General features: G+C 38.4%; 1 long non-coding RNA gene across 1 annotated transcript in view; it reads left to right on the top strand.

The window, feature by feature from the left end:
• Positions 1 to 901: 901 nt before the first annotated feature.
• Positions 902 to 21,387, top strand: part of LOC141579259 (uncharacterized) — a 121,659-nt gene continuing 101,173 nt past the window's right edge. Inside the window, exons 1-3 of the long non-coding RNA XR_012510419.1 lie at positions 902 to 1,185; positions 4,695 to 4,844; positions 4,954 to 5,079. This is a non-coding gene — a long non-coding RNA (uncharacterized LOC141579259). The remainder of the gene's footprint in view (positions 1,186 to 4,694; positions 4,845 to 4,953; positions 5,080 to 21,387) is intronic.

Raw genomic sequence — 21,387 nt, 5'->3', positions numbered from 1 at the left:
CATATGTATTAGTCTGCTTAGGCTGCCATAACAAAATATCACAAACTGGGTGGCTTAAATAACAAAAATGTATTTCTCACAAATCTGAAGATTGAAAAGTCCAAGATCATTGTCTCAGCTGATTTGGTCTTTGGTAACAGTCCACTTCCTGGCTTGCAGGTAGTTACCTGCTTGCTGAATCTTTATGTGCAGAGAAAGAGAGAGAAAGAGAGGGGCTGAGGAGAGAGGAAGCTGTTTCATGGATATAGAGTTTCAGTGTTGCAAGATGAAAAAGTTCTGGAGATCTGTTGCACAATAATATACATAACTTAGCACTACTCAACTGTACACTTAAAAATGGTTAAGATGGTAAATTTTATGTGATGTGTTTTTATAATTAAAAATAAAAATAATATTAATTATATTAAATATCAACTCTTTAAAAAATAGATAATCAAAGCAAATATTCAGTTACAGATATTTCCCTAAATATTTCCCTCCAAATTCCCATCATTTCCCCAATAATCTTTTTGATTATTTTTAGTATTTTTGACCAGGCTCTCCAAGTGTCATACATAATATGACCTATAAGAATATGAGTACATATAAAATGTATTTTTAAATGATATTGTAAAAGTACTATTTCTGTTTTACTGTTATAGATGAACTTTTTTCTAGATTTAAGGAAATTATTTGTCAAGCTTTTTTAAATAATAAAAGGTTATAATAAATGGAAATTGAATACTATTTACTATCATGCCAATTTAATCTAAATTACTGTTAACATGTAACTCTTCTACTATAGGTATTACATCAAGATATTTTCACTATTTTAAGACAGAAAATAAGTGTATCATTTGGCTTGTAGAAGAAAAAGCAATTGTTAGTTTATCCAATACTATAAATTTTGTTTCTTTGACTTTTCAAAGCACGAGAAGAGAAAAAGAAAAAGAAAAAAAAAAAAAAAAGAAAAGAAAAGGAGAGCCATGCTTGCATGCATGAAGGAAACTTGGCTCAGACTGATCACAAGCGCGGTCAGAGAAAGGTGATCCTTTTGGGCGTAACCAAAGGGAAGTTTGTTTCCTCGCTGTTCTGGAAACCTGAGCCCTGAGCGGGTTCTCACTTCTCGCTCGTTAGTGCCAGTCCTTCTGTGCCACCTTATCTAAGGACGCCTGTTACCCTGGGAGGGGATGCAGATGAATCCAGGTCAGATTCAAAGGAACAGCAAGAACTGGGGAGCAGGTTGGGATGCAGAGTCGGTCTTCCTAGAGGGAAACTGGAGAGAAGGGACCTCACAGACGGGTGCGCGGGGCTTCTCCCTTCACCAAGCGCTCTTCCTTTGCGCCTGCGGCTAAGGCCGGGAGGACAGCGCGCTGGGCGGGCGGGGGCGCGCGGGCTGCAGTTTCCCGCGCGCCCGGCAGCTCGGAGGGCGCCCTCGGCCCGCGATTGGCCGCCCCGCCCTCTATGCTAGTTGAGCTGGCTCTCTTGAGGAAGACTGAGGTCGCCCAGAGCAAGCTCTCTCAGTTATTGGGAGAAGCTGTCCGACCTTTGCTTCCGGACCCCAAGACTATAGCCAGGATCGCGCCCGCGGCTGGCTGCGGCTGCGAGCTCCTGTCTGCCCGGGAGACCGTGAAGGGGCTGCCGCTGGCACAGAGCGCGCAGAGACGGAGGCGCCGGGGTTCCTCTCCCTGGTAGCTGCCGGCGTTTGTCCCGGCCTGTCGGAGGTGACAGCAGAGGGCGAAGTCCTTTTGTGTGTCTTTCGAGTCACAGCCATCGTGTGTTTGGTTAGGGGGTGGGTGGCGGTGAAAGGAGCAACACTGCAAGTTAGAAAATTCCGTACAGGCGTTGCGGCCTTTGCGAGGGTCATTTTTCCTTTAGGAACGGGGCTCAGGGGCTCAGCAGGGACCCGGGTTTCGTACCGAGGCCGAAGTGGGGGTGGGCATGGGCTGACCTTGAGGAGCAAGAGGTTGTCAGTTTGGCCACGCGACCCTTCTCCGCCCTCTTGGCAAAGGGCGCAGATGGTGTCCAGCCTTGCGACCTGTAGCGATCTGATCTCTAAGGAGTTGAGGTGTCCCTTTCCTCCCAGTGCTCGAAAGGTCCTTCGCGGATCTGAGTTCCTTCCCCTTTTGCTCTGGCCCCACAGGAGGTGCGGACGCATCAAAGTCTCCACCTCAGTCCCTTGTTCTGTACTCTGACTCTGAGTCAGAAAACAAAAACAAAAACAAAAACAAAAACCCCCAGGAGATTCTCTGGCCACGCTTGCCTGGGCTGGCCACAAGTGATGAACCCTGAAGTCACTGGCCGCCCAGAACGCCACAAAAATCGTGGAAAAGGAGTGTGGGTAGAGACGGCCCTGGTTCCAGAGAGCTCAGTCAGGCGGGCACAGGCCCTCACTGATTTTTACTGTGACTAACCCTCCCTTAACCCTAAAGCATTTTGAAGGGGCGCTAAACTTGGAAGACACTGAACCAAGCGGGAGTGCAGGGTGGAGGTGTCACCAAATTAGTTCTGTTCCCGCTCTTCTTAGGAAGTTTCACTGGAAACCTGTTTATTTGAATAAAAACTAGTTGTGTGTGTTATTGATGCTTCTGTAAAGCCCTTCTATGTTCTGCTCCCCTCCCCAATCCCAACTTCTCTCTGATCTTTCTGGATATATTCACTACAAAGAGCAGAAGTGCTGTCGTCGTTGCCAGTTTCCAAAGTTTCCAAAGCCTTTACAGCACTGCCTCTCCATAAAGTTTGCTCAGACCCTCCCAGCTCAGGGCTAACGTCGGAGGAAGAATATGAAGCTCCAGAAGTAGCACTTAAGACACAGTGTCCAGGTGAAGGGTCTTAGCTAGGAAGAGGAGGGCTTATGGAGAGCCGACAGGTACCTGTGGGTTTTTTCAGTGATCATCAGTCCTCCCACACAAAGCAGCAGGCAGGCGCGCGCGCACCTTCCCCCCCGCCCCCCAACTCCCCATACACAGCGTTTCCCTACAAGGCCGCTAGAGGGAGGACCGCCGGGCGTTCGGGCTAGGTGGCACAAACGTGGAGCCTGCTCTCGGGCAGAGTTTGTATTTGTCACTTTTCAAAGGCTTGGAGTGACTGTGATCAAGGGAAATCTACCCTGGTTAGATTGGAACTGCATAAAGGGGAAAAATATGTGTTATCTGTCCTTCACAACCGCAGGTTCTTTTGGTCTTGGGACTTTATATTCTTCTATCCCTTCTTCACTATGCTGGTCGTTGCAAGTCTGAGGGTGGAGAGGCGTCCAGAATGGAGCCAGGACACCTAATCACCTAATAAATGCACTCAATTGATAATTTCTTTCTTTTTTTTTTTGAACAGAAATTTAGGAAAGGGCCATGTAAATGGGAACTCTACTTTCTGAATTATTTTTCCACTTCTATTTATTTTTACTTTATAACTTCAAAAATGTAGCTGCTATATCATTTTCTGGCAAAAATGTAAAACTCATTTGAAAACAGAATTTTACAGAGGATAAAGAAACAAAATCCTCTTTTCATCACATTTCTAATTGTGAATTTAATTTCTCACCGCCAACCTGGAAAGAGTTACAAAAACGTTAGAAAATGCCACTGAAAGTAACGTATTACTCCAATTTACTTCCTTGTGCAAAGGCTCTTAAGTTACTAATGATATGAGTGAAAATCACCCAAGAAAAAGAGCAAGGGTCATTTTTACACGTCAAATAATTTCGTCCATTGTAACTTTGAATTAGGAAGTAGGCATGTGGAGGTTAAGGGAAGATTTGACTAGTACTGTCTTGATTGGAATTTCAAGATTGAAAAAAAAATCTAATCCCGTTTACCTAAAAGGCATCTCGGTGGATTTCAACCAACTTTGTGAAATGAATCAGAATGATGACGCAAACCACAGCGAAAGAGGAAAGTGATTTCCCTTAAAACAAGGTGCTGAGAGCGCCTTGGTGACCCAATACTGGGTGCGCGCGCGCGTAGAGTAGCCAGATCCCTCTGCACGCAGCTCTGATTCTGTTCAATTCAGCAAGCGCGCCCACCGCAGAAATGCCACCGGTATTTCGTTTCCGATGATGGGCTCTGGGGGTTGACACTCCGCAGCGCCACTAGCGCCGTTTTCTCCCCGAAGTCAGTCACTCAACCGCGCAAGCAGGTCGCTCTCGGCGCGCTACAGCCTGCGGGGTGGGGAACTCTGGCGCTCACCCCGCGAGCTCAGCTGGTGCTGACGTCCGTTCAGGCCCTTAAACGTGTTTGTCCCTGCTCAGGAGGGAACAGACTTTGTAGTAGTCACTTTGCCCGAAGGGAGTCGCGTTTCTGCTCTTGAGGTGGCAGCTCCAGTTCCCCTCACTCTTCCTGGATCTGCGTTTGTCTCTGTCCTCTTTGCACCGAGTCCCCGCCAGCCTCTCCAGCGGGAGGCGCATTTGGTATTTTCACCTCAGGAGAGAACCAACAGGGCTTCCCATGCCCTGTGCTTTTCCGGTGGACTCGGAAGACCAGAGACTACGGGTGCGCTCGGGGATCGCTCAAGGAGCAGGGAGCTTCCTCTCCCTGATTTTAGTAGGGGGTGATTTATCTCCGAGCTGGTGAAACCGTCCTCCCCGCTCCGGCACCTACAACTTGTTTTGGTTTCTTCTCAGTCCTGTGTGTGCGGTTCCAACATCAAAGTTTTTCTTCCCTTACCCGAAAAATCTATCCGTTTAATCCATTCTCCTCCCTCCGCGTTGTCTCCGCCAGGCCTCCTCGCTGTGCGGTGAGTGGATAGCGGGGCGCGCAGTGTGGCAGCGGCGGCGGAGACTGGAGCGATCCGGCAGAGCCGAAGAGAAGGAGCTGCTGCTGGGGGCTCCCTGGCCCCTGGGTAACGCTTTGCCAAGGCGAAAGAGCTGGGTAAGAGCACAGAAGAGTCGGAACCTTCCGGGACGCTGGTGCCTAAAAACTGGATTTTAATCACCATCCTGGTTGCCCATCTCTGTCCCTTTTCTCATTTGGTAACTAGTCGAGAGAAGCGCTTGGCACCAGCGCTCTGCGGGACCCAAGCTCCCGGCTTCTAGGGACCCGAGTGTCCGCTGCTGCGGAAGGAGCGGAGGGGAGGACGCCAGCGGATGCTTACTGGAGCCTGGAGGTAGGCAAAGGGGTGGGATCCTGATTCTAGCGCTCAGCCCAGATTCCAAAAGGGTGTCTGGTTTCAAGGAGCTGAGGCACTCTTCTCCCCCTCATTTCCCATTGCACCCTCCCCTTTTCGGATTCAGGCTCAAGAACGACCAGATTCACAGCACTTTCAAGGTGGACTGCTTTCCACCGCTCATTGCCTGAATGCCTTGCTCTTTGCACTTGATTGTGTTAGTATTTGAGCTTCTCCAGGAAGTTAATAGCAGATTTTGAGAAGGTCCAACTTGATTTTATTCAATTTCTTAAAGGATGTGTTTGCTGTGGGTAAGAATTATGGGAAATAAATATCAGTGTCATATACGACTGCAATAACAGCTTGGAAACCACCTTCATCCCCCCCCCAAAAAAAAAAAGTTTTCCCCGTTCAAGTTTTTGTATTGCCCGGAAACAGTGCATGGAGATTTAATATGTTTCATTATATATAAACTGGGGAGGGGGCGCCCCTTATATTTTTAAAGTGCAAGATATCAAGGACATTGTAGTTTCTTTTATTTCTTTCTTTTCCCCCTATGCTGCCCATGTAACAGAGCACTACGAGTGTGGAGAGAATGGAACACTTTTAAAATCTGGGGGAATGATGAAAGACTTTGTTGTTCCCAGCTTTGCTTGAAGTTTTTCTTTAAATACCTGATCTTTTTTGGTTGAGAGGTAATTTGGGGTAAGCCTGGACTAATATCATGGGTGCAATTCAGCATGGTAAGATTTTGTATGACGATCATGTAATTAATCCTATAGTCACATGTTAGTTAATGGCAGAAATTGTATAAGATGATAGAAACAGCCCTTGATTTTTTGGCAAACAATATTTTTGGACAGTGGGGAAGTTTTTTTTTTTTAATCAATGTTAAAATATACTTGGAGAATATGAATGCATTGATGAAAATAGAAAGGCAAGTTAACTTTAAGAGGGTGGTTTATTGAAAATTAATTGCCTCAGATTTCATATCTACATATGGTAATCAGTGAACTAAATGAACCAGTTAGTATTCCGAGCTTGCAATACTTGGCTCTGTAGAAAGACTGCTGTTACATTTCATTTTCAATCTCATTTGCGGGAATAGAATAATGTTGGATGGGTTTATTAACTTCCTCACACGTGTGTGCTGTAGATTCCAAGATATCCTATAGAGCAGAGAGAGACAAGGTCCAAGATCTGGCCTCATTACACCTTACCATCTCTCCCCTGCTAGGTATCCTTCACATAAGCTGAAACTAGTGGAATCTAGAGCTCCTGCCTCTCCTTTTCTCCCTCCACACACTTGTAGCTTCCAATCTGGACCTAAATCTCCCTGAAATAGGCCCTGTCACTCATGTATTCTTCCTCACAGGGGAGTTTGGAGTTGGGGCTGCCCTGAAAAGAAATAAGTTAATACCTCAATAGTAAATTTTATGCAGTTGTTGGGTAGATACTGAGTGTACCCAGGCTTCCTGCTAGTCCAGGTTGCAGGGTGAAGGGGAGGCTAGAGCACAACTGAAGCGGTGAGACAGTAGCTAGGAACATGGATTGTACTTAAGGAGAACTGGAGCAGTGTGGAAGAGAAGGAATAAAGCTAAAATCTGAGGGGGGATGTGTGTGTGCGTGCGTGTGTGCGCATGCACGCGTGTGTAGAGGGATGGATTATCTTCAGCAGGAATCAGCTGTATCTTAGATCCGCACAAGCAAGTTTATCTCAAAGGTCAGACTCTGCTTGATAAAAGCTTTAAAAAGAACTGAGTCCCACGAAAATAAACAACTCTCATTTGTAGTTATTGACTTTCAAATAAACTCTTCAGTCCTAGGATCTAAAACAGTTTTTCTCAAATTTGAGTGCCTAAGAATGCATAACAATTGAGATTTATGACCCCTAACGCACGAGAAATTGGTTCAAGAAGATCCAATTAACTGCATATTTAACACCATGGGTGATTCCGGTTCTCCTAGTTCAAAAATTATCTTGTGAAAAATATAAACTTGGTGCTAATGAACTTGCTGTTGTTCAGAAAGGTGTAATACAATCATATTAACCTAAAAACTTTTCATAGTTTTTATCTTTTGAATTTTCTTTGTTTTTCATTGTCAATGCCATTATTATTGTCAGTCTGCCCTGTTACAAGACGGCTGTCCTCAAATACCAAACTTCTGTCATTTGGTGAAGTGCTGGGTAGTGGTCACTTGAAATTAAAAACAGAAGGCACTAAAGCTAAGGTGATAGAAATGCTTTTTTGAGCATTAATAAATTTTGAAAAAAAAAACAATGTGCTGATGGGTTTAGTTAGAGGGTAGCTTTAAGTAAACATGTTTGTCTCTTCCTCACTGAATGGAGGACAATTTTTAAAAGTTTTAAATCTTTACAAGAATTTAACATGCTAATTTTTTATTTCATATTTTACATATTTAGATTTTTCCTAATAATGCAAAGTAATTCAAGTAGTTCACATGAAATCATAAAAAGAGAAAATAAACTTAAAATCCCTACAATAATTTTCTTATTTTATTATTTCTCTTTGTTTTCATTAATAAAACCTCAAAAATATGGCATAAAAGTGAGGGAAATAATTGATGAAATCCTGAACCCAATGGTAAAATTGGTCATTTCTTTTGGGCCTTTTTTTCCCCCCACAACTGACATTTTCATGAAATTCTTAATTTTCCCAGTTCTTTCCAGGCAAAGGAAGTTGGTCATTCATTGTTGGGGTCTTATATGTGAGGTACTCATTGACATTCTGGTATCAGTGTTCTAATTTCTTTGTTTTATTGTATTTTCTCACATACCATGCTACGTGTACAGACCATGTTTTCACAATAGTAAACATTTACAGCTTTTTATTACTTGAGGTTTGCACAAAACAGCACAACAAAGAAATATGGATAGAGGAGAAATATATTGTATTTCTTATTTTCTTTAAAAATGAGACTATTTTAAACCATTTGTGTGTGGAAACTGTTTTAAAAATGCAGGTTGCATGCTTTAAGAAAATATGACCTCTCAGATAATACAAGGCACAGATCAGTGTGAATTACATGCTAATTTTTAGGTTGAATTTTGTCTTGTTTTTGTCGAAACTCCAACAAGCTCTCTAGATATTTGGTTGATGAGATCCTTAAGAAGTGGGAAACCTGGAAAGGAAATCGCAAAACTAATTTAAGCCTAGCAAGGTAAACTTAACCTAAAAAATGTATTTGCTTGATATTAACCCCAAATAACAGGTGTTATGACTGATATATTAAGATTGAAACATGGTGCCACATGGTCCAGGATTCCTGCCACATTTTAGACTTTTTGTAAAATAATAACATCACTGTAGTAAAGACATATTTATACATATTTCTATGTATAAAAATATATAGAATTTTGCTTGGAAGTTCTAGATACTTCATTTTCTATCATATAGCCCTCTCCCCATGGGGTGGGAGAGAGAGAAGCCCACATGATGAAGCTACTGTGATGAATAATATTTTGCATAATTTCTATCTTTGAACCATCTTTAGCTACCATCTATACCAAATGACACATTGAACTTTCCTCTAATGATAAATTCTGTGACTATTTTTTCAAATATACTATCAGAAAGGTTGAGTGTACATTATTGCCAATTAGAAATGATTCTCCGCTCTCTGTTTAAGAAAATCTAAAAGCCGTGACTCACCTTTCCCCCACTCTCCTCCTCTTCTGTGTTCTGTTGTAAATCACATGATGTCTATAGAAGATATTATCTCTTAAAGTGATTTCATAAATACCAGATAATATATTTTTTTCATCAACTACAATGTTATACACATTTTCTTCTCTGTTTTTATGTTCTTATGATCAGAATGGTTTCTCTTCCACACACACCATTTGTATTTATGTTAAATTCCTCCATGCTACCTGGAAAAAATTGAATCACACTAAGTCAGTGATTTAATGGATTCCTTAACAGGTTGCTTTGCATTTTACTAGAGGGCAGCTAGAGGCAGACAAATTCTAACACATGTTTTCAGTGATGGTTTTAAGGTCCTCAGACAAAAAACCGAAGTTAAAGTCTCACAAACCTCAGTCACATGTATATAAGGCCAGCTCTACAACCTGGCTGAGATCTGCCAGTCTTTGCTATTGAGTATCTCATATCTGGAATGCCAGAACCTATCCAAAGTCTTCAGGTACAAACAAGAAACAAGAGCTTCAGTATAGAACTGAGATTTGGACAAAGAGAACAAGACATTATTCTTAATAAAGGTAGGGAACAGAAAATGGAATCCAGAGACTAAAGACACATCAGACAAGTGGACCACATGTTAGATTCTCTGTCTTTCTTGGTTTGCCATTGACAAGGTTTATGAGCGGGATCAGACTACAAGGCAGAATTGTGGTACAGAGAATAAATCCAAGAGGCAGGAGAAATCATAGTGCCTGGGTCCAGTCCATGCTGTCTCTCGGAGTGGAGGAGGACATTTGCCTGCCTGTTTCTCGCAGTTCTTCTTTTTCCAGACAGTTGGAGAAACTGTTTTATGGGATGCCAACTAAAAGTTTGATTCCTGGTGAAAAGTGATTCTTTCTTACTTTTTTTTTTTTTTTAATTCTTTAAACTATAACATAATTGTCTTCTAAGAATTGCATCTCCCTGGGTACTTACAGAGCAAAATAGCCATGGTTGGGCAACCACATAATTTAAATAAAATGACTTACAATTTATGCAAAGATACTCTTCATTGAATTGTTTCTGGACTGTATCCTACAGCTGCATAAAATAAGGTGAAAGAGAAATATTGGCTTCTGTTTTAAAGATGAATAAAACATTAGAAATAATTGATGTGACTTTAGGTGTTTTATAACTTTCCCACAATTTTTATTTGTGGATTACTTACTTAAATCCCCACCTCTTTGTAGTGTTGAATTCCTTTCAGGTGTGAAACAAGGAAGAGAAAGGAAGTACAACTTTCAGTTTAAACTTAAGGTATTTAACTATGAATGATATTTTTTAAAAAGGCTCTAAAGGTTATTTTCTCCTACTGCTTTTTTTCTTACATACTTCAAAAAAAATGAACAAATTATATATATGCTTATGCATGTGTATGCTTATGTGTACATATATATGTATATTAGAATTATCTCCTAGATTTATTGAATTCTTTATTCTAATCACCATGTATATCCCTTTTCATTCTGAAGTCCTCTCCCCATTGCTCCTAAGGACAGACTTTTCGCATAAATTAAATAATCAATTATTAATTAATATAATGTTTTAATTCAAAAGTTCCTTTGTAAGAACATTTTAAAAGGTAAGTAACCATCAAATAGGTATAAGTTAAATATCAATATTATCCCAGTTATTTTTTTATTTGCTAAAACACATAGCCAAATACTATTCACATTACTATTTATATTGTACATTCTTATAGATTTCAGTAAACTTAGAAGAGTAAAAATTATGTTCACCAATATTGTAAATTAATCATTTGGTGAGTCAGTGGAATCGAATTACTGTCTAAAAATAATTCTGCAACATTAACACAGTGTATATTATTCAGAACAATTTCTAGGTAATGCATTGTGTATTAAGTTAACATCTGCATAGCAGTTTATGTTTTCTCAAGTGGGTTCATAAATGTTAAACATAATTTACAATTATTAAAGGAATCTTTAGCTGCAAAGATGTATATGTAAAGTTGAGCGGATATCATTAATTGCATTGTATTTTATACATACACAATCACACAAGAAAAACAAAAATAATAATTTTTAAAGGACGCTTACAGTTCCCAAACACCCCACAATTATTCACACTCCAAAATACTTGGTATGTACTTAATTCTGTGAATGATTTTTTCATATTTAAAATTCATCTGCGCCATGACAGAGTGATAACATTTGGCATGTATTAAGGAATTTTAGACCCATTTGTAAACCCAAATAACATGTTAAACTTGGTGAAAAATGCAGTAAGTCTGTAGCATTAGTTGTGGACATATTCTTGGGTACAAGCATATTGACTAACAAACATGGCGTTGAGAGCAGTAGCACCCTTACTCATCTTTCTACTGGAAACTGACGATTATAGTCTTAGGAATAAAATCTTAGGAAAGGAGACTGCTCAAGGCAAAAAGTTAACTAATAAATAAAAAGTTGGCCAATGAAGACTTACCCTAATGAGCCTTTAGCTGATAAAGAATTATGGCATTCCAGTATTTTTAAAAAATGTATCATATATGACTTCTACATTAAATCCTGTTCTTCTGGAAAGCTATATTCTTCTACATGATAAGTAATCAAAAACATTTTAGAAACTTAACATATGTCTAATATTTTATTTTCATAAAATCTATGTGCTTAGACTAAAAATTACATAATCCAGATTACCAAAAAAAATAATAAATTATAATACAGCAATTATTTTATGCCAGTTATTACTTTAAGTACTTTATATTTATTAACTCACTTAATCCTTATAACTTCATAAAATAAATATAATTATTTTCTCAGTTAATAAGAAAATATATCCTCAGAAAGTTTAGATCTTTGTGTAAAGTTATCCAGTCAGTAAGAGATGGAATCTGGATTTGAATCAAAGCTCCAGATACTATGTTCATGATTCCTACACTTTAAGGGCTTTTGACAGTATTTTAAAAAAATACCGTCAGCCATAATTTTAAGAGTTTTGATTGATCTGATTAATTTCACATATTACAATACATGATTACTTATTGCCAGCACCAATTTTACTCTGAGAATTTTCTGTTCTAATATGGTTTCACATTTGTTTTATATTAAAATACATATATATAGCCCTAACTTTGCAAGTTCCTATTTTGCTTTCTTAGAAGTTAATTGTATGACTCCTTGATGTTTTTCTTTCTTCACTAAAAGAAGAAATTCTTACTTCTAACATTTAAGTAGCAAGGATTATTGAGTTTGAAAAATCAACATATGTCAGTGCCGTTTTGTAAGGTATGGATAGCTTTTTTTGGAAAGAAAATTTTACCTGCACAGTGTTAACAGAATACATTTATAATCATACTCTTATTATTTGCACATATTCTTATTTCCAAACTCTGTTGAGTTCCTTCCTGTTTTATAAAGTCCATTATAAGTTCTTCTTCCTAACTTATCGTCATCATGTTAGGCATGTTCTCCTGATTATATTCATCCAGACTGGGATATTGGAGGGCAAACCGTGTTCTTTATATCATGGCTTCTATTGGCTTGATCTCCCTCTAGGCCTTTTTAAGTCAGTACAAAGTGGTGATTAATGGTACAAGGTCAGTAGTTGAACTCCAGTGTTTAGCTGTTCTGAAACTGGACATTTTTCCTTACAGTTTCTTTGCTTTGGTTTCCTCAGTGCTTGAACCTTATGAGTATTGCAAGACTTGGGTGAGATAATTCAAGAAACATGTTTAGAGCCATGCTTGACACACATTTCAGGCACTTTACAGGCAAAGATTTTGAACAAGTGTTTGGGAGGAAAGTTGCAGAAAAGTACAATGTCAGATGTGACCACCTGATAGTTCTGTGAGTGTACAGATATCTTCTTACAAAATCAAAGGATTTGTCGTGATCCTGAAAGGGAACATGTATATTTTAATATATTTAAAGAAAATTGCAGGTGCAGTTTTTCATTTATTTTTGCCATTAGGACACTCTTAGGAATATTAAGTTTTCCAGAATTAGGAAAATCGATTCACAGACAAAAAACTACAACAAATAACACCTGCTTTGATTCAATGAGAGGATACATGGAAAGTTCTACCTATGTAAATTTTCCTGGTTAGTTTCGTTAATAATAAAACAACAAAGCAAAAAAGATTTACAGGGGGATGGAAAGTTTTCTGGTGTTCAGCATTTTTTGGCTTTGAGTAGCTACAATTATTTTGAAAAAGAGCAGTGCAGTTAAAAAACCAGTCTGACTTTCTTCTGGAATTGTGTTTATGCTACATCACTGTACTTGTTGAAAATTATCTGAAATGAAAGCACAGTTATCAGAATTATCGTAGTTTTTAATAAAGACACTACATTCTATCCTGATTTCATTCAAATTGCATTTATAGGAGTTATATGTCCTTTATTCATTTGTTTTTCAGAAGAAAACAGTGGCCTTCAGGCTCCTTTACTGCTCAGTAGCATTGATTAAAAGTTAGAGTAAAATTAACTTAAAAGTTTAGATGGAAAATGTAGTCATAGAATTGTGTTCAGTTCTAAAAGCTGATTATGGTGAACGGGAGATTGATCTCTCAGGTTGAGTCACTAGTATTAGATCTGCAGCCAAATTGTCTTAGCTGCTCAACTCTGAACTGAAGGATGTAGCGTAATCAGAGTTTTCTCAATTTAAATGGTCATTATCAGATAGATAATTAGGAGGATAAGAATTAAAAGGGAGAAGTTATTTGACAATTTCGCTTTAAAACAATGTGGAATCAATACCATTTATCTGAATATGTGCGCACTAATTGTTAGAAGGAGAATTTAAGTGCAGTGGATCCCCGTGCTGTGGAACCATCTGATTATGTTAGTGAAATGTTTGATGACATAATTCTGCTGACATTCATTGATCTACTAAGCAGTTTCTCAAGAGCAAAAATATGGGCATATAATTGGCCTTTCATGAACACAATGAGTATTACTTTAGAGTCTTTCTTTGCTTGCAGTGATTGTAGCGGTTATACCTTTTAATAAGAAAGGTTACTCATATGAGTGTTCCAAAGTATTGTCTCTCCCTGGGGATCTCCTCTTGATCTAGAATTCTAGAATGTGCAGATAAAATCTATCTGCTGTACTTCACATTCAATGTGTAATATGAAACAGGGAAGGATAACTATAACAAACACCCCTATTTGGAATGAAAAAGAATTGGAGATGTATCTCAGATAGTGATCTTTGTGGAATACATTCTCTTTCATTCCTGCTTGCAAACTGGCCAGTTATTTCCAAAACCATCTCTTGCTTGTAATACCTCCCTGAGGCAGGCATCAGCTATCATACAGTACTAATATTCTGCATTCCTACCTGCGTTTACTAACCCTGGAACTTCATAAGGTACAGCTCTTTTTCCCAAGTTACCTTAGTCCACAGTGTTATCAGTGCTTCAGTGCCATGCATCACGGGTCACCATGCTCCCAGACTCTGATAATGTCCTTGCTGCCTACCAGCTGACTCCTAGCTAGGATTTTGTTTTAACACACCTTACTTCTCAGTACAAGTTTCTGTATCACTAAAAATGTTACTATTTTTTTTTCTAATTTCAGAATAATACATCCTAATAATGAAAACTTGAAAACCACAGAAAGAAAAAGTATGTGGCATCAATCCTATCATTGAAAGTTATCCCTGTGAATTTCTAGTTGCTTGTAATCCTTCACCAAGCTCATTTTTATTTTAAATAAAGTAGACTGCTTTACCATTTATAAATTTACTACGGACATTTTTATGCCAATATTTTTCTACTACACCATGATTTTACCAATATATACAGTTCCATTATGTCTAATGTTGCAACTTGGTATCAGGTTGAATTAGATCCAACAGTGTATTTTGTTGTTACTGATCACAATTTTTTAAAAGTTGACTTTGATATCAATACTTGTGAAAATTTTTAGAATTTTCTGCTTCTTTTAGCAATATAGAAGATTCAGAAATAGTGGAGCAACTTTGCTGCACGGTGGTGAGGGACTGCAAGAGAAACTGTTGTTCCACCTACGTAGGTCATGCTAGCTCCAGTTACAGTTGTCACCACCCCACCTTAATCTCTCTACTCCTGCCTTAATGTGACATTGATTTTGAGTACTATACATATTGCTTCTAGAAATATTTTTATGTATCTTTCTGCAGATTACTCAATTATTTTCTTTTTGTATATGTCCGGGGTAGAAAGTCATTGGGTTAAAGTATATGCTGAAGAGAGAAAGCAATTTGCACTTCTCAGTAATATGTTTTCCCAATTTTTGCTGCTTTAAATTGTGTTTTTTTTTTAAATGGTAAGACTGATACTAAAGATAATTTTTCATTTATGTACCTCCATTTCTGAAACAATATCATGCCATTTTGAAGTTTTTCTAACGAGTGACTCATTTTTGTTGCTTTTTTTCTCTGAAAGGGAATCTTTATCCAGAATATATTTTAAAAATGCTTACACTGATACCAAAGCCAGACAAAGACATTACAAGAAAATTGCAAATATCCTGTATGAATATTGACATAAAAATCCTGAACAACATACTAACAAGGCAAAGCAGTACATTAAAGGGGTTATACGCTAAGTGGGATTTATTCCTGGGATTTGAGAATGGGGCAGCAAACAAAAATTAATGTAATATGTCACATTAATAGAATGAAGGGGAAAAAACAAAAAATCATCTCAATTGATGCAATAAAAGAATTTGACAAAATTCAATATCCTTTCATGATAAAAACACTTAATAAACTAGAAACAAAAGGAAGCCTCCTCACCATGATAAAGGCCATATATGAAAAATCCACAGCCAACAACATACTCAATGGTGAAAGACTGAAAGCTTTTCCCCTACAATCAGGAACAATGCCACTTTTGCCACTTCTAGTCAACTTTATATTAGAAGTTCTGGCCAGAGCAAATAGCAAGAAAAAGAAATAAAAGGCAGCCAAGTTAGAAAGGAACGAGTAGAGTTATCTCTAGTCACAGATAACATGATCTTATATCTAGAAAACACTAAACGTTACACACATACAAAATGAGCTAATAAATGAATGCAGCAAAGTTCCAAGATACAAAATCAACATACAAAAAGTCAGTTGCATTTCTATATACTAGCAATGAGCAATCCAGAAAGATCATTGAGAAAACAATTTGATTTACAGTAGCATTAAAAAGAATACAATACTTAGGAATAAATGTAACCCCTATCAAAATCCCAATTGTGATGAAGTTTACTAGGTCATAGAGTATTGAATATATTCAGCTTTCGTGTGCACTGCCAGTTTTCCAAAGTGATTGTACCAACTTACACTCCACCAGTAGTATAAGAGAGTTCAACACTTGTGAAACTTACTTTTCACTATATATTCTTTTGCATTTGCTCATATTATGAAACAGAATGCAAATTCACATGAATTTTAAAGATAGATCTTCAAAGTGGTTTCAATGTAGGAATGGACAGCTTTTTGTTATATATCTCTAGAACTTTCCTTGTCTGATTTTATGAATATTTTGTTAGAAAAGTGTGAAAACAGTCTTTATCTTTTGACATTTTAATTTTGTATCTTGGTGTGATTCTCTTCGGGTCCATCTTATTTGAGACTCAGTGCTTCCCGGACTTGGCTGTCTGGTTTGTTTGCCAGGTGAAGGAAGTTTTCAGCCATTATTTCTTCAAATAGGTTTTCTGTCCCTTTCTCTCTCTACTCCTTCTGGGACTCCTGTAGCAAATGTTAGTCTGTTTGATGTTCTCTCAGTGGTCCCTTAAACTATCGTTGCTTTTTTGGATTCTTTTTTCTTTTCTCTGGTCTGATTGGGCGATTTCCATTACCCTTGTCTTCCAGTTCACTGGTCCGTTTTTTGCATTCTCGTGTCTTCTGTTGTATACCACAAGTGTATCTTTTACTTCAAAGACTGAATTCAGAATTTCTAAATCTTTATTTTTTTACATCTTCTAGCATTTTCTTGAATTTCTTACTGGATTCATCAATTTCCCTCCTGAGTTCAGTGAGCATCTCTAAGAATGTTACCATGAATCCTTCATCTGATAAAACTGCTTGTCTCTACTTCGTTTAGTTATTTTTCTGAGGTTCTGTCTTGTTTTTTCCTTTAAAGATATTCCGTTGTTTCTTCGTTTTGCCTAACTCTCTGCATTTGTTTCTACGTATATTGACTTCGTCTCCCAGTGTTGAAAGAGTGGCCTTATGTAGGAAGTGTCCTGTGGGGCCCAGTGGTGCAGTCTCCTCTGGTCAACAGAGCCAGGTACTGCAGAGGTATCCCCTGTGTGCAGCTGTTGCAGGTGTGCTGGTGGGTGAGGCTGGTCCTCAGGTGGACTGGCTGCGTTGCTCAGTCGTGACTGCTGCAGGCACCCTCGTAGTTGGGGCTGGTCCCTGGCCTGGCTTTCTATAGGACCTGTCTGTGACTGGGCTGACCCCCGGCACCTCAGAGGAAAGCAGGGGCAGGGCATATGGTGTTACCAAGGCTGATGGAGAGTGAGAGAAATGGCGCTCACCAGCACCAGGCCAGCTAGGTGGAAAGAAAGTCAAAAACAAATGGCCCCTGCAACTGCTTCCATCCACAGAGAAAGTTCCACCAGATCCCTGATCCTCTGGTGCATGCTCTAAAATTAGTCAATGAATCTTCTTGTGTGACCCAGGCACTTTTCAAGCTGCAGCCTCTGTGGAAGGACTTGGAGCCAGTGAGTTTGTGTGTGAGTCCTTTTAAGACTGGAGTCTCTTCCCTTTCCCACAGCCCTGAGGCTCTCCCAAATGTAAGCCTTGCTAGTTTTCAAAGCCAGATGTAATGGGAGCTCGTCTTCCCAGTGCAGGTCCCCAGGCTGGGGAGCCTAATATGAGACTTGGACCCCTTGCTCCTCAAGGGGGACCTCTGCAGTGTGATATCCCTCCTGCTGTGGCCTGCCCCACGGGGAAGGGGGCAGGGGTCTCACTAGACCACGACCTTGCCCCTCCTACCTTTCTTGATGTGACCTTTTCCTTCTGTCTTTAGTTGCAGACAATTTGTTCTGCTAGTCTTCAGGTCAGTTCTCAGAGAGAGTTGTTCTATATGTAGCTGTAGTTTGGGGGTATCCCTGGGAGGAGGTGAGCTCAGGGTCCTCCTACTCCGCCATCTTGATCCAGAACGGAAAACACTCTTAAGAGATAATCTGATTCATTTCCCAGTGTTACACTCATTTATGAGCTGTAATTTGAAAGTTTTCCTGATTGAGGCAGGGTCCAGATAGTCTTATAATTACAGTAAGAACTATAAGCTTATAGTTATTGAGTACTTATTTGTCCAGGGCACTACCCTAAGCACTTAGCAGAACCTAAGTTCAAACTTAGACGGGAGCCAGAAGATGACTCTGAATCCGGCTCCACTGTCCCTGAGCAGTCACCTGCCCCGTCTCTCAGTTTCACTGTCTGTAAAAGGGGAGACATCTGTGACCTTGGAGTTTGGGCCAGATCAGCTACCAATTATGAACCTATTTCTGCAGCCCACATGGCTAGCCCTGCCAGAGTACCCAGAACAGTGTTGGGACAGGCTGACCCTCACTCCCTGACCTCCAGAATCCTCCTGTCTTGCCCTTGGCTTTTACTCACCTCCAAGCCCTGGATATCCGGATCTGCCCCTAAGAGTTCTCCTGAGAGTAGCAGAACCTTCACTCCGTCAGAATCTCTCTCTTAGGTTCCTGTCCCAGAGAAGCCCCATTTTTATTGCTTACTACTATTTTTCTTAATTTGGCATCTTCAACTTTTGATAGTATATTTGAATGTATGTATTTATTATTTAAATTATTATGTCAGATCTATGAGTATTTCCCACTACTTCTGCCTTTCATGATTTGCATAAAAAGCTTTTTCACTATACAGTCATTTGAATATTCACATGTATGTCTTCTATTTTTAAGTTTTGTTTTAGGATGAGTTATAGCTGAGCTTAATTATAAGATACTGATTGGCATTAGTTTTTAATAATTTCCCAAGCACCCATTTATCTAATAGCCATTTATTGAACAATTTATATTATATTAGAATATAGCTCCAAATTAATGTTGAGAGCTTTCTGTAAAAGTAAAAATGTTTCATGTTTATTTAAAAGGCACATTTTTCATTTGTATAAGACAACTTGTGTATTTTAACCAGGTGTTATTAACAGGCATTACATCACCCTACTGCCAAGATAACCTTGATTGTCATACAAACGTAGTATGACTAATGTAGTATTCCTTATTAAGTGAAATTTGGCAAAAATATGTAGAATTCCCCTAAGATGATTATTAGAAATAAATTAAGTGCTTTGGTTCTTTTAAGCACTGATTGTTTGAGGCTGATCATACAGGAATAGCGAACAAACCACTTTAACAAAATATGTATCAGCAAACCTTTAACATCAGTAGAAAATGTTATTCATTCAAAGGTCACTCAAATTCATATCATAGTAATGTGCTATCTTAAATTGTGTTCAAATTTTACTTGGAAATCACCTTCAGAAGGGGGATATTTTGAATTATTTTACTATAGGTCATTTCTGTTATGGAAGATACTATTAGAATGAAAGTGTCTAACAAAAATATTTCTAAGTCTTGCTTTAGCACCCATGCATTTAAAACAGTAGAACAAATTTCTTCTCATCAAGCATCAAGATAGCTACTTGGCATTCTTTCCAATAAGATAGACCTTTTTATGTTTCACTGTGAAACTGAAAGAACTGCTATAAAATTAATGAGTATGTGTGAATTCATTACAATCTCTAAAAAGAATGGCTCCCTCTGTCTGCTAGTCTATTTTAGAGATGAGTTTAGGAAAATAAACATCCCTATTTTAGGCAATGTCTACACAGAGATTGAGTTTACTATATACTTCTCGGAAGTTAAATAATATACACTTGACATTTCAAAACTAAAATAAAACTTCAATAATAAAAAAGTTTTAAAATTAAATTTCTGTTTCTTTTCATACTAGAATAGAAATATATAGTGTGCCTTGATTACAAGCCATTTATATCAGTAATGGCAGGAAATATATTTAATAATTGAAACTTTCATTAGAATTTGTCCTTTGAATAATGCATGTCATTTCTATTCTGCTTGAGCTACTTGGGTAAGACTTTCTAGAGGATAGGGAAGAATGATTCTGAGGACTTAGAATAGGAACTTTTACAGATTTATTCAGATATGTAGTTTACAGAACATCTGCAAGTTCAAAAAATCAGAAGGAGAGATAAGGTTCATTATCACATTGATCACAAATTATATGTAGACTTGTGCGGTATATTTTGCTTTCTTCTAAATCCTTGGGGTAGAAAGGAAGAGAGGTATCATTGGTGTTGTTTAATATAGAGCATATTGTTTTAAAGTGAGTGTCTGGATGTGAATTATTGATTCAAACATTATTATCAGGTGGGACATATACTCCAAAGTATAAAAGTGGTATATATCCCAATTATGCCTTATGCTGGTACTGCCTCCATGTGTCCAGATGACCTGGTGAGAAAATTCAAAGATGCCTAGGAACCCTGGATCACAAGGTGGCAGCCAAAGAAAGGCTACCACGTCACCAAATCCCTTCAGAAGTTTTAAGTTATTGACATTAATTAATCTTTACTTGCAGCTCAAGATAGAAGGTAAGGAGAAGGAAGTTAGGCCAGGTAAGACAAAACTAGCCTTGGATTGCCAACAAAACCCATCTGGGAATTCCAAGAGAACTCTGTTTTGGGAGTAACTACATGTTGGAGTCTCAGCTTTCCCAACAGGGCGGAAATGCAAGGATATGATAGCTTGAGCGTGTTACTCTATAGCTTATGTAATGAAATTCAAGTAATTGTTTCACAGTATAAAGTGTGCATATTTGAATTCAGTGAAATCATATGGGAACCATGTAGAGTTATTAAAAGCAATGCTCAAAAAGTTTAAGTGAATTATATTAGGTTACAATGACATAGATTGGCAGAGCTGGGATAGAAACCAATATTTCTGACTTTGATTTTAATATTTTTGCCTTTGGCATAGTTCTGCCATTTTGTATACTAGAGTCTAAACCATATACATTCTGCTAGTTTGACAGAATTTGACCAGAAATTCAACAAAGACCTTTATATGTATATCACATTCACTTTAGATCAACTCCACATTTTGAAGCTTGTAGGTTGGTAATTCAGTATTCTGGGAGTGATAAGAACCTTTTTAGAGTATCTGGTTTTTTTCTTCTAAGATCTTACACAGATGATTAAACAATAAAGGTTATGTGCAGCAGTGCCCCGAATTCCTGTTTCTTATGATGTATTTTTGTACATACTATATTTAATTTTAATTTCCAGGAAGAACTTCGGCATGATAAAAAGAAAATCAAACATCTGAATTAAGAGTTTTGGATTGTTGGCTCAGCCCTGTCTCTGAATAGCTGTTTAATCTTAAATAAGCCTTTTAAAATATCTGAATGTCAGTTCCAAATTTTAAAAAAAAAGCAAAGTCTGATTTAAATGACCTCAAATATTCTTTCTAACACTGACATTCTTTGATTCTATAAGTATGCATTTTATTATTCAATAATGTATTCTCTTTGTTGACTTGCATGAAGTGCTCAGGTATAATTTTACTTCTTTTAGCTAAAGTTCCAATTTGACTTTAGGTGCATTAGAGTAACAC

The sequence above is a fragment of the Camelus bactrianus genome, chromosome 11, assembly GCF_048773025.1.
Source record: "Camelus bactrianus isolate YW-2024 breed Bactrian camel chromosome 11, ASM4877302v1, whole genome shotgun sequence".
Lineage (NCBI taxonomy): Eukaryota > Metazoa > Chordata > Mammalia > Artiodactyla > Camelidae > Camelus > Camelus bactrianus.
The sequence above is the reverse complement of the archived record's forward strand: the minus strand, read 5'-3'. Positions and strand labels throughout refer to the sequence as shown.